Below are 13,219 nucleotides of genomic sequence, written 5' to 3'. Positions count from 1 at the left end.
GTGAGGGTTAGGGTTAGGGTTAGTGTAAGGATTAAGGGTTAGTTTGAGGATTAGGGTGAGAGTGAGGGTTAAGGTTATATTAAGGGTTAGGGTGAGGGTTAGGGTAAGGGTTAGGGTTAGGGTGAGTGTGAGGTTTAAAGTTAGGGTTAGGGTGAGGGTTAGTGTCGGTGTGAGGGTTAGGGTTAGGGTTACGGTGAGGCTGAGGGTGAGGGTTCGGGTGAGTGTGAGTGTTAGGGTGTGGGTCACGGTTAGGTTTAGGGTGAGGGATAAGGTGACGGTGAGGGTAAGGGTGAGGGTGAGTGTTATGGTTAGGGTGAGGGTGAGGGTTAGGGTTAGGTTTAGGGTGATGTTTAGGGTTAGGGTGTGGGTTAGGGATAGGTTTATGGTTAGGTTGAGGGTTAGGTTTACGCTTAGGGTTCCAGTTAAGGTGAGTGTGAGGGTGAGTGTTAGGGTTAGGATTAGTTTTAGCGGTAGTGTTAGGCTTAGGGTGAGGGTAAAGGGTTAGGGTTAGGGTGAGGATGAGGGATACGGTTAGTGTTGGGGTTAGGGAGAGCGTTTGGATGAGGGTTTGGTTTAGGGTTAGGGTGAGGGTTAGGGTTAGGGTTGAGTTTAGGGTTAGAATTAGGATGAGGTGTAGGGTAAGGGTTAGGGTTAGTGTGAGGAAAAGGGATATGGTGAGGGTTAGGGTGAGGGTGAGGAATAGGGTTAGTGTAAGGGTTAGGGTGAATGTTTGGGTGAGCGTTAGGTTTAGGTTTAGGGTTAGGGTTAGAGTTAGGATGAGGCTAAGTGTTAGGGTGAGATTTAGGTTGTGGTTGAGTATTAAGGTCAGCATTAGTCTTAGGGTGAGGATTAGGTTTAGGTATAGCATTAGGGTTAGGGTTAGGGTTAGGGTGTGGGTTAGGATTAGTGTTAAGGTTAGGGTGAGTTTTAGGGTTAGCATTAGGTTTAGGGTTAGGATTAGTGTGAGGGTGAGGGTGAGGGTAAGGGTTAGGATTAGGTGTAGGGTTAAGGTGAGGCTGCGGTTGAGGATGAGTTTGAAGGTGAGGGTTAGGGTTTGGCTTAGGCTTAGGGTTAGGGTGAGTGCTAGGGTGAGGGCGAGGGTTAGGGTGAGGGTTAGGGTGAGGGTGCGGTTTTCTGTTAGGAAAGGGTTAGGGTTAGGTTTAGGGTGAAGATTAGGCTGAGGGTGAGGTTGAAGGTGAGGTTTAGGGTTAAGGTGAGGGTTAGGGTTAGCGTTAGGCTGAGCGTTAGGGTTTGGGTGATGATTAGGGTGATGTTTAGGGTGAGGGTTAGGGTGAAGGTGAGGGTTAGGGTGTAGGTGAGGGTTAGGGTGAGGGTGAGGGTGAGGGTTAGGGTGATGGTGAGGGTTAGGTTTAGGGTTAGTGTGAGGAAAAGGCTTAGGGTGAGGATTAGGATGAGAGTAAGTGTTAGGGTTAGGGTTAGAGTTAGGGTTAGGGTGAGGTATAGGGTTAGAGTTCGGGTTTGGGTTCAGTTGAGGGTGAGGGTTAGAGTTAGGGTTAGGGTTAGGGTTGGGGTGTGGGTTAGGGTTACGGTTAGGGTGAGGGTGAGGGTGAGGGTTCAGGTGAGGGTTAGGGTGTGGGTTAGGGTTAAGGTTATGGTGAGAGTAAGGGTTAGGGTGAGGTTTAGGGTGAGGGTTAGGGTTAGGTTTAGGGTTAGGGTTAGGGTTAGTGGTAGGGTTAGGATGAGTGTTAGGCTGAGGGTTCGGTTTAGGGTTAGTGTGAGGGTTAGGGTTAAGGTTAATGTTAGGGTTAGGATTTGGTTAGGGTGAAGGTTAGTTTTAGGTTTAGGAGAAGGTTTAGGCTGATGGTTAGGTTTAGGGTTAGTGTGGGGGTTATGTTTAGCGTTATGTTAGGGTGTGGGCTAGGGTGAGGGTGAGGGTTAGGTTGAGGGTTTAGTTTAGGTAAGGTTTAAGGTTAGGTTAGGGTGAGGATTAGGGTGAGATTGAGGGTTAAGTTGAGGATTAGGGTTAGGGTGAGCCTTAGGGTTACGATTAGGGTGAGGGTTAATGTTAGGGTGATGTTTAGGGTGAGGGTGAGGGTGAAGGTTCGGGTGAGGGTGAGGGTTAGGATTAGGGTTAGTGTGAGGGTTAGGGTTAGGTTTAGGGTTAGAGTTAGGGTGAACGTGAGGGTTAGGGTGAGGGGTAGGGTTAGGGTAACGGTGAGGGTGAGGGTTAGGTTTAGTGTGCGGGTTATGGTTAGGGTTAGGGTGAGAGTGAGGGTTAGGTTGAGGGTTAGGGTTAGGTTAAGGGTGAGGATGAAGGTGATGGTTAGGGCTACGTTTAGGGTTAGAGTGAGGCTTAGGTTTAGGATGAGGGTTAGGATCTGGGTGAGGGTGAGGGTTACGGTTAGGATTAATTTTAGGGTGAGGGTGAGGGTTAGGTTTAGGATTACGCTTAGGGTGAGGGTGAGGGTGAGGGTTAGGGATAGGGTGAGGGTTAGGGTTATGGTTAGGGTTAGGGTGAGGGTTAGGGTTAGGGTTAGGTTTAGGATGAACGTTAGGCTGAGGATTAGGGTTAGCGTTAGTATGAGGTTAGTTTTAGAGTTGGGTTAGGGTGAGGGTGAGGGTTTACTTTAGGTAAGGGTTAGGGTAAGTTTAGGGTGAGGATTAGGATGAGGTTGAGGGCTGAGGTGAGGGTTAGGGTTAGGGTGAGTGTTAGGGTTAGGATTAAGGTGAGGGTTATTGTTAGGGTGAGGGTGAAGTTTCAGGTGAGGGGAGGGGTTAGGTTTAGGGTTAGCGTGAGGTTTATGGTTAGGGTTAGGTTTAGGTTGATGGTGAGGGTTAGGGTGAGTGTGAGGTTGATGGTATGTGTGAGGTTTAAAGTTAGGGTGAGGGTTAGGGATAGGGTTAGGGTGAGGGTGAGTATTAGGGTGAGAGTGAGAGTTCGGGTGAGGGGGAAGGGGAGGGGGAGGGTTATGGTTAGTGTTCGGGATAGAGTTAGGGTGAGTGTGTGGGTGAGGGTTAGGTTTTGGATTAGGGTTAGGGTGAGGGTTAGGCTTAATATTAGGGTTAGGGTTAGGGTGAGGGATAGGGTTAGGATTAGTTTTAGGATGAGGGTTAGGCTGTGGGGTACGGTTAGTGTTAGGGTGAGGATTAGGGTTAGTGTGAGATTTAGGGTTAAGATTAGGGTCAGGGTTAGTATTAGGGTGAGGGTAAGGGTTAGTGTGAGGGTTAGGATGAGGGTGAGGTTTAGGGTTAGGGATAGGGTTAGGCTAAGGTTAGGGTGAGGGCTAGGGTTAGTGTGAGGGTTAGGATTAGGGTTAGGGATAGGGTGAGGGTTATGTTTAGGTTTAGGTTTAGGGTTAGGGTGAGTCTTAGGCTGAGGGGTAGGGTTAGTGTTACGGTTAGGGAGAGGGTTCGGGTTAGTGTGAGGGTTAGGGTTAGGTTTACGTGAAGGTGAGGGTAAGGGTTAGGGTGAGGGTTAGGGTGAGGATGAGGGTTAGGATTAGAGTTAGGGTTAGGATTAGGGTTAGGGTGAGGTTGAGGTTTAGTATTAGGGTGAGGGTTAGGGTTAGGGTGCGGGTAAGGTTGAGGGTTAGGGTTAGGTTAGGTTTAGGTTTAGGCTGAGGGTGAGGGTGAGGGTGAGGTTGATGGTTAGTGTTAGGGTGAGGGTGAGGGTGAGGGCTAGGGTGAGGGTGCGGGTTAGTGTGAGGGTTAGGGTGAGGGTTTCTTTTACATCAGGGTTAGGGTTTGGGTGAGGATTAGGGTGAGAGTGAGGGTGAGGATTTCGTTTACATCTGGGTTAGGGTTAAGCTGTGGTTAGGGTGAGGGTGAGGGTTAGGGTTAGAGTTAGGGTGTGGGTTAAGCTTCGGGTGATGTTTAGGGTGAGGCTGAGGGTTATTGTGAGAGTTAGGGTGAGGTTTAGGTTTAGTGTTAGGATTAGGGTTAGGGTGAGGGTGAGGTTTAGGGTTAGACTTAGGGTTATGGGGAGGGTTAAATTGAGGGTCAGGGTTAGGGTTAGTGCTAGGGTTAGGGTTAGGATGCAAGTTAGGTTGAGGTTTAGGGGTAGGGTTAGAGTGAGGTTTAGAGTGAGGGTGAGGGGAAGGGGGAGAGTTTGGTTTAGTGTTAGAGTTAGGTTGAGGGTGAGGGTTAGGATTAGGGTTAGCACTAGGTTTGTGCTTAGGGTGAGTGTGAGGTTGAGGGTGAGGTTTAGGGTTAGGTTGAGGGTTAGGGTTAGGTTTAGCGTGAAGGTTAGGGTTATGGTTAGGGTTAGGATGAGCATTAGGCTGAGGGTTAGAGTTAGGGTTAGTGTGAGGGTTTGGGTTAGGGTTTGATTAGGTTGAAGGTTAGTTTTAGCTTTAGGGTTAGGATAAAGTTCAGACAGAGGGTTAGGGTTAGGGTTACTGTGAGGGTTAGGTTTAGGGTTAGGGTTAGGGGGTGGGCTAGGGTGAGGGTGAGGTTTAGGGTGAGGGTTTAGTTTAGGTAAGGGTTAAGGTTAGGTTAGGGTGAGGATTAGGGTGAGGTTGAGGGTTAAGGTGAGGATTAGGGTTAGGGTGAGGGTTAGGATTACTGTGAGGGTTAGGGTTAGGGTTAGGGTGAGGGTGAGGGTAAGTGTTAGGGTGTGGTTTAGGGTGAGGGTGAGGGTTAGGATTAGAGTTACGGTTAGGATTAGGGTGATGGTAAGGATGAATGGTTAGTGTTAGGGTGAGGATTAGGGTTGGGTTGAGGGTGAGGGTGAGGGTTAGGGTTAGTTTTAGGGTTAGGTTTAGGCTGAGGGTGAGGGAGAGGGTGAGGTTGATGTTTAGGATTAAGGTTAGGGTGAAGGTGATGGTTAGGGTGAGGGTAGGGTTAGTATGAGGTTTACGGTGAGGATTTCATTTACCTCAGGGTTAGGTTTAACCTGAGGTTAGGTTTAGGGTTAGGGTTAGGGTTAGGGTTAGGGTGAAGTTTAGGTTTAGGGTGATGTTTAGGGTGAGGGTGAGGGTTAGGGTGAGGGTGAGGGTTAGGGTAAGGGTGAGGGTGAGGTTTAGGTTTGGGAACAGGGTTACGGTTAGGGTTAGGCTGAAGGTGAGGGTGAGGGTGAGGGTGAGGGTGAGAGTTTGGGTTAGGGTTAGGGTTAGGGTTAAGGTGAGAGTTACGGGTACTGTGAGGCTAATTGTTAGGGTTAGGGTGAGGGTGAGGGGAAGGGTTAGAGTGAGGTTTAGTGTGAGTGTGAGGTTTAGGGTTAGGGTTAAGATTAGGGTGAGGGCTAGGGTGAGGGTGAGGGTTAGTATGAGGGTTAGGGTGAGGGTTTCTTTTAGCCAAGGTTTAGTGTTATGCTGAGGATTAACGTGAGGGTGAGTGTTAGGTTGAGGTTTAGGGTTAGGGTGAGGGTTAGAGCAAGGGTTAGGGTGAGGGTTAGGGTTTGGGTGATGTTTAGCGTGACGGTGAGGATTAGAGCGAGGATGAGGGTTCGGGTGAGGGTAAGGGTTCGAGTGAGGGTGAGAGTTAGGGTGTGGGTGAGCATTAATGTTAGGTTGAGTGTTAGCATTAGGTTTAGGGTTAGTGTGAGTGTGAGGGTAAGGGCTAGGGTTAGGATTAGGTTGACGGTTAAGATTAGGGTTAGGGTTAGTATGAGGGTTAGGGTGAAGGGTAGGGTTAGGGTTAGGATGAGGGTTAGGGTGAGGGTGAGAGTGAAGGTTTAGTTTAGGTAAGGGTTAAGGAAAGGTTAGGTTGAGGATTAGGGTGAGGTTGAGGGTTAAGGTTAGGGTTAGGATTAGGTTGAGTGTTAGGGTTACTGTGAGGTTTACGGTTACACTTAGGGTGAGGGTGAGGGTATGGTTTAGGATGAGGGTTATGGTGAGGGTGAGGGTTAGGATTAGAGTTATGGTTAGGATTAGGGTGAGGGTGAGAGTGAGGGTTAGTGTTAGGGTGAGGGTTAGGTTTGGGGTGAGGGTTAGGGTTAGGGTTAGGGTTGGGGTGAGGGTGAGGGTTAGGGTTAGGCTTAGGGTTAGGTTTAGGCTGAGGGTGAGGTTGAGGGTGAGGTTGAGGGTTATAGTTAGGGTTAGGGTGAGGTTGAGGGCTAGGGTGAGGGTGAGGGTTAGTGTGAAGTTGAGGGTGAGCATTTCGTTTACGTCAGGGTTAGGGTTAAGATGAGGTTAGGGTTAGGGTAAGGTTTAGCGTTAGGGTTAGGGTGAGGTTTATTATTAGGGTGATGTTTAGGGTGAGGGTGAAAGTTAGGGTGAGGGTGAGGGTTAGGGTAAGTTTGAGGGAGAGTGTTAGGATTGGGAATAGGGTTAGGGTTAGGGTTAGGCTAAAGGTGAGGGTGATGGTGAGGGTGAGGCTGAGGTTTAGGTTTAGGGTTAGTGTTAGGCTTAGGGTTAGGGTGAGGGTAAGGATTAGAGTGAGGTTTAGGGTGAGGGTGAGGGTTAGGGTTAGGGTTAGGATTAGGGTGATGGTTAGGGTGAGGGTGAGTGTTAGTGTGAGTTTCAGATTGAGAGTTTCTTTTAGCCAAACGTTAGGGTTATGTTGAGGAATAGGGTGAGGTTTATGATTAGGCTTTGGATTAGGGTTAGGTGAAGGTTAGGGCTAGGGTTAGGGTGAGTGTTAGGGTTTGGGTGATGTTTAGAGATAGGGTGAGGGTTAAGGTGAGGGTGAAGGTTAGGGTGTGGGTGAGAATTAGGGTTAGATTGAGTGTTAGTGTTAGGTTTAGGTTTAGTGTGAGGTTGAGGGTTAGGGGTAGCTTTAGGGTTAGGTTGAGGGTTTGGATTAGGGTTAGGGTTAGTGTGAGGTTTAGGGTGAAGGGTAGGGTTATGGTTAGGGTGAGCGTTAGGGTGAGGGTGAGGGTTAGGGTGAGGGTGTGCGTGAGTGTTAGGCGTAGGTGTAGGGTTAGGGTGAGTTTAAGGGTTAGGTTTAGGTTGAGGAATAGTGTTAGGGTTAGGGTTAGGGTGAGTGTTAGTGTGTGGGTTAGGGTTCCGCTGGGGGTGAGGTTAAGGTTGTTGGTGAGGGTTAGGTTTAGGGTGAGGATTAGGGTTATAGTGAGGTTTATGGTGAGGGTAAGGGTTAGGGTGAGGTTTAGTGTGAGGGTTAGGGTGAAGGTTAGGGTGAGGGTGAGGTATAGTTTTTGGGTTAGGGTTAGGGTGAGGGTTAGGGATAGGTTTAGGGAAATGGTGAGGGTGAGGGTTAGGGTTAGGTTTAGGTTTAGAGTTAGGTTGAGGGTGAGTGTTAGGGTTAGTATTAGAGTTAGCCTGAGGGTGAGGGTGAGGGTTAGGTTTAGTGTTAGTTTTATGGGTAGGGTTTGGGTTAGGGTGAAGGTTAGGGTTAGGGTTAGGGTTAGGATGAGCATTAGTCTGACGGTTAGAGTTAGGGTTAGGTTGAGGGTTAGGTTTAACCTGATATTTATTGTGAGAGTATCGTTTAGGTTGAGGGTGAGTGTTCGGGTGAGCGTGATGGTTAGGATGAGGGTGAGGGTTAGGGATACAGTTAAGGTTAGGGAGAGGGGTAGGGTGAGCATGAGGGTTAGGATTAGGGTTAGGATTAGGGTTAGAGTGAGGATGAGGGTGAGGGTTAGGGTGTGGGTATGTGTTATGTTTAGGGTTAGGTTTAGGGCTAGGGTGAGGGTACTGTGAGGGTGAGGGATTCGTTCACGTTAGTCTTAGGGTTAGGGTGAGGATTAGGTTAAGGGTGAGGGTTAATCTGAGGTTAGGTTAGGGTGTGGGTTATGGTTAGGGTGATATTTATGGTGAGGGTGAGTGTTCAGTGAGGGTGAGGGTGAGGGTGAGGGTTAATGTTAGAGTTAGGTTTAGGTTGAGGGTTAGGAATAGGAATAGGGTTAGGGTTAGGGTTAGGGTTCGGGTTAGGGTTCGGGTTAGGTTTAGGGTGAGGGCTAGGGTGAGGGTGAGGGTTAGTGTGAGGGTTAGGGTGAGGGTTCCTTTTAGGTCAGGGTTAGGTTTATGGTGAGGATTAGTGTGAGAGTGAGGGTTAGGTTTAGGGTGATGGTTAAGTTTAGGGTTACCATGAGGGTGAGGGTTTGGGGGATGTTTAGGGTGAGGGTGAGGGTTAAGGTCAGGGTGAAGGTTAGGGTGTGGTTGAGGATTAGGTTTAGGGTTTGGGTTAGGGTAATGGTGAGGGTAAGGTATAGGGTGAGGTTTATTGTGAGGATGACGGTTAGGTTTAGTGTTAGGGTTAGGGTGAGGTTTAGGGTGAGCGTTAGGTTTTGGTTTAGGGTTAGGGTGAGGGTGTGGTATAGGGTGAGTGTTAGTGTTAGGGTGAGGGATAGGTATATGGTTAGGGTGAGGTTGAGGGTTAGGGTTAGAGTTAGGGTGAGGGTTAGGGTTAGGATTAGGGTAAGGATTAGGTTTTGGCTGAGTTTGAGGGTGACTGTAAGAGTGAGGGTTAGGTTTAGGGTGAGGGTTAGGGCTAGGGTGAGGGTTAGGGTAAGGGTGAGGATTAGGGTTAGGGTGAGGGTATGGGTAAATGTTAGGGTGAGGGTTAGGGCGAGAGTGAGGGTTAGGGTTAGGGTCAGGGTAAGGGTTAGGGTGAGGGTAAGGGTTAGGTTGAGGGTTAGGGTGAGGGTGAGGCTTAGGGTTAGCATTAGGGTTAGGGTGAGGGTGAGGGTTAGGGTGAGGGTTAGGGTTAAGGTTAGGGATAGGGTGAGGATTAGGGTTAGGGTTAGGTTTAGGGTGAGGTTTAGGATGAGGGGTAGGGTTAGGGATAGAGTGATTGTTAGGTTTAGTTTGAGGATTATGGTTAGGGTGAGGTTTAGTTTTACTGTGAGGTTTAGGTTTAGGGTTAGGGTTAAGATGAGTGTTAGGGTTATGTTGAGGGTGAGGGTGAGGGTTAGGGCTAGGTTTAGGGTTAGTGTGAGTGTTATTGTTAGGGTGAGGGTTAGGTTTAGGGTGAGGGTTAGGGTTAAAGTAAGGGTTAGGGTGAGGGTTAGGGTTAGGGTTAGGGTGAACGTTGGGTGATGGTGAGGGTTAGGGTGAGGGTGACGGTTAGGTTTAGAGTTAGGGTTAGGCTGAGTGTTAGGGTTAGGGTGAGAGTTAGGGTGAGGTGTCGGGATACGGTTAGACTGACGGTTAGAGTTAGTGTGAAGGTTAGGGGTAGGGTTAGGTTTAGTGTTAGGATAATGTTTAGGGTGAGGGTTAGTTTGAGGGTGAGGGTTAGAGTGAGCGTTACAGTTAGGTTCAGTTTGAGGTTTAGGATTAAGGTGATGTTTAGGGTGATGTTGAGTGTTAGTGTGAGGGTGAGGGTGAGGGTGAGGCTGAGGGGGAGGGTTAGGGTGAAGGTGAGGTTAGTTTAGGATTAGGGTTAGAGTTAGGGTTAGGCTGAGGGTGAGGGGGAAAGTGAGGGTTAGGGTTAGGGTTAGGGCTAGGGTGAGGGTTAGGGTTAGTGTGTGGGTTAGTGTGATGGTGAGGGTCAGCGTGAAGGTGAGGGTTAGAATGATGGTGAGGGTGAGGTTGAGGGTTAGGGTTAGGATTAGGGTTAGGGTGAGTTTTAGGATTAGGGCTAGGGTTAGAGTTATTTTTAGGGTTAACGTTAGGATGAGGGTGAGGGTTATTGTTAGGGTTAGGGTTAGGGTGAGGGTGAGGGTGGGGTTGAGGGTTAGGGTTAGGCTTAGGGTTATGATTAGGGTAAGGCTGATGGGGAAGGGGAGGTTGAGGGTGCGTGTTAGGGTTAAGTTTAGGGTTAAGGTGAGGGCTTGGGTGAGGGTGAGGGTTAGGCTGAGGGTGAGGGTGAGGGTTTTGGTTAGGTAAAGGTTAGGGTTAGGGTGAGGATTTGGGTGAGGATGAGGATTAAGCTGAGGTTAGGTTCAGGGTGAGGGTTAGTCTTAGGGTTACGGTAAGGGTTGGGGTTAGGGAGATGTTTAGGCTGACGTTGAGGGTTAGGGTGAGGGTTAGGGTGAGGGTGAGAGTTAGGGTTAGCATTAGGGTTAGGTTTAGGATTAGGTTGAGTGTTAAGGTTAGGGTTAGGGTTAGGGTTAGGGCTAGGGTGTAGGTTAGGGTTATGCTTAGAGTGAGGGTGAGGGCCAGGGTTAGGGTTAGGATTAGGTTTAGGGTTAGGGTGAGGCTGAGGCTGAGGCTGAGGGTGAAGGTGAGGATGAGGGTGAGGATTAAGGTTAGGGTTAGGTTTAGGGTGAGGACTAATGTGAGGGTGATGTTTTTGTTTAGGAAAAGTTTAGGGTTAAGTTTAGGGTGAGGATTAGGGTGAGGGTGAGGTTTAAGGTGAGGGTTAGGGTTAGGGTCAGTGTTAGGGTTAGGGTTAGGGTGAGGGTGAGGGTTAGGTTGATGTTTAGGGTGACGGTGTAGGTGAGACTGAGGGTTCGGGTGAGGGTTAGGGTTAGGGTGAGGGTTAGGTTTAGGATTAGATTTAGGTTTAGGATGAGGGTAAGGCTTATGATGACAGTTAGGGTGAGGGTGAGGGTTAGGGTTAGGGTTAGGGTTAGGGTGATGGTTGGGGTGAGGGTTAGGGTTAGGGTTAGGGTGAGTGTTAGGGTGAGGGATAGGGTTATGGTGAGGGTAAGGGTTAATCTAAAGGTTAGGTTGAGAGTGAGCATTTGTGTTAGCATTAGGGTTGGGTTGAGGGTTAGGGTTAGGGTTAGGCTGAGGGGTAGTTTTAGGGTTATGGTGAGGGTTAGGGATAGGGTTAGGGTGAGGGTAAGAGTTAGGATGACAGCTAGGGTGAGGGTCAGGGTTAGGGTTAGGTTTAGGGTGAGAGTGAGGGTTAGGGTGAGGGTTAGGTTTAGGGTTAGGGTGAGGGTTAGGGTGAAGTTTAGGGTTAGGGTTAGGGTTTGGGGTAGGATGAGGTTTAGGGGGAGGGGAAGGGGTAGGGTGAGGGTTAAGGAGAGGGTGAGGGATAGGGTTATGTTGAGGGTAAAGTTTAATCTAAGGGTTAGTTTGAGAGTGAGCATTTGTGTTAGCATCATGGTTGGGTTGAGGGTTAGGGTTAGGGTTAGTTTGAGGGGTAGTTTTAGGGTTAGGGTGAGGGTTTTGGTTAGCGTTAAGGTGAGGTTAAGGGTTTGGCTGAGGGTGAGGGTGAGGGTTAGGGTTAGTCTTAGGGTGAGGGTGAATGTTAGGGTTAGGGATAGGGTGAGTGTGAGTGTGAGGATTAGGTTTAGGATTAGGGTTAGGGTTAGGGTTAGGGTTAGGCTGAGGTTTAGGCTGATGGGTAGGGTTACAGTTAGGGTGAGGGTTAGGTTTAGTGGGAGTGTTAGGGTTAGGTTTATGGTTAGGGTTAGGGTGAGGGTTCGGGTGAGGGTTTGGGTTAAGGTGTGGGTGAGGGTTAGGGTTAGTTTGAGGACTAGCTTTAGGGTTAGGGTTACTGTTAGGGATAGGATTAGGGTGAGGGTAAGGGTTAGGGTTAGTTTTATGGTTAGGGTGAGGGTTCGGGTTAGTGTGCGGGTTAGGGTTAGGGTTAGGTGAAGGATCGGGTAAGGGTTAGTGTGAGGGTTAGGGTGAGGGTGAGTATTATGATTAGGTTAAGGACTAGGGTTAGCCTGAGGGTGAGGGTGAGGTTGAGGTTTATGATTAGGGTTAGGGTGAGGGTTAGGTTTAGGGTGATGTTTAGGGTGAGGGTGAGGGTTAGGGTGTGGGTTCGGGTTCGGGTGAGGGTGAGGATTAGGGTGTGGCTGAGGGTTAGCATGAGGGTGAGGGTTACAGTTAGGTTTAGGGTGTTGGTTAGGGTTAGGGTTTGGATTAGGGTGAGGTTTAGGGTGAGGGGTAGGGTCAGGGTTGGGGTGAGGTTTACGGTTAGTGTGAGGTTTAGGGTTAGGTTTAGGGTAAGTGTGAGGATAAGGGTTAGTGTGAGGGATAGGGTTATTGTTAGGGTTAGGGTGAGGGTTATGGTTAGGGTTAGGGTGCGGGTTAGGGTTAGGCTAAGGTTTAGGGTTGGGGATAGGGTAAGGGTGAGTGTGAGGGTGATGTTTAGAGGTAGATTTAGGGTGAAGTTGAGGGTTCGGTTTAGGATTAGGGTTAGGGTTAGGGTTAGGGTGAGGGTGAGGGTTAGGTTTAGGATTAGTGTTAGGGTTAGGCTTAAGGTGAGGGTGAGGTTGAGTGTTAGGGAGAGGATTAGGGTTAGGTTTAAGGTTAGGGTAAGTGTGAGGGTGAGGGTGAGGTTGAGGTGAGGGTTCGTGTTTAGGTTAGGGTTAGGTTGATGGTGAGGGTTAGGGTGAGGGTGAGGTTTAGGTTTAGTGTTAGCTTTAGGGTGAGGGTTAGGATCAGGGTTAGGATTAGGGTGAGGGTTAAGGTGAGGGTTATGGTTAGGGTTAGGGTGAGGGTGAGGGTGAGGGGTAAGGTTAGTTTTAGAGTTAGGGTGATGGTGAGGGTGAGGGTGAGGGTTAGGTTTTGGGTGAGGGTTAGTGTTAATGTTAGGGTTAGGGTTAGGGTGAGGGATAGGGTTAGGGTTAGGGTTAGGATGAGGGTTAGGCTGTGGGGTAGGGTTAGGGTTAGGGTGAGGGTTAGGGTTAGTGTGAGTTTTAGGGTTAAGTTTAGGGTCAGGGTTAGGATTAGGTTAGGGGTGAGGGCTAGGTTGAGGGTGAGGGGTAGGGTGAGGGGTAGGGTTAAGGTTAGGGTGAGGGTGAGGGTTAGGTTTAGTGTGAGGGTTAGGGTTAGTGTGAGTTTGTGGGTTAGGGTTAGGGTGAGGGTTAGGGTTAGGGTTAGGGATAGGGTGAGGGTGAGCGTTACGTTTAGGTTGAGGGTTAGGGTGAGGGTAGGGTTAGGGTAAGGGTGAGGGTGAGGCTTAGGTTTAGTGTGAGGGTTATGGTTAGTGTAAGGTTAAGTGTTAGGGTGAGGTTTAGGGTAACAGTGAGGCTTAGGGTTAGGGTGAGTTTGAGGGTGAGGGTGAGGTTTAGGGTTAGGTTTAGGGTTAGGGTTAGGGTTAAGGTGAGGGTGAGCCGTAGGGTAAGAGTGAGGGTTCGGGTGAGGGTTTGGGTGAAGGGGGAGGTTTATGGTTAGGGTTCGGGTTAGAGTTAGGGTGAAGCTGTGGGTGAGGGTTAGGTTTAGGATTAGGGTTAGTGTTAGGATTAGGCTGAGGGTGAGTGTGAGGGTGAGGGTGAGGGTTAGGTTTTGGGTGAGGGTTCAGGTTAATGTTAGGGTTAGTGTTAGGTTGAGGGATAGGATTAGGGTTAGGGTTAGGATGAGGGATACGCTGTGGGGTAGGGTTAGGATAAGTGTGAGGGTTAGGGTTAGTGTGAGTTTTAGGGTTAAGGTTAGGGTCAGTGATAGGATTAGGTTAGGGGTAAGGGTTAGGGTGAGGGTTAGGATGAGGGTGAGGTTTAAGTTTAGGGATA

The sequence above is a fragment of the Dipodomys merriami genome, unplaced genomic scaffold, assembly GCF_024711535.1.
Source record: "Dipodomys merriami isolate MVZ:Mamm:240054 unplaced genomic scaffold, mDipMer1.0.p SCAF_67, whole genome shotgun sequence".
Classification (NCBI taxonomy): Eukaryota; Metazoa; Chordata; class Mammalia; order Rodentia; family Heteromyidae; genus Dipodomys; species Dipodomys merriami.
This window is presented reverse-complemented; position numbering follows the sequence as displayed.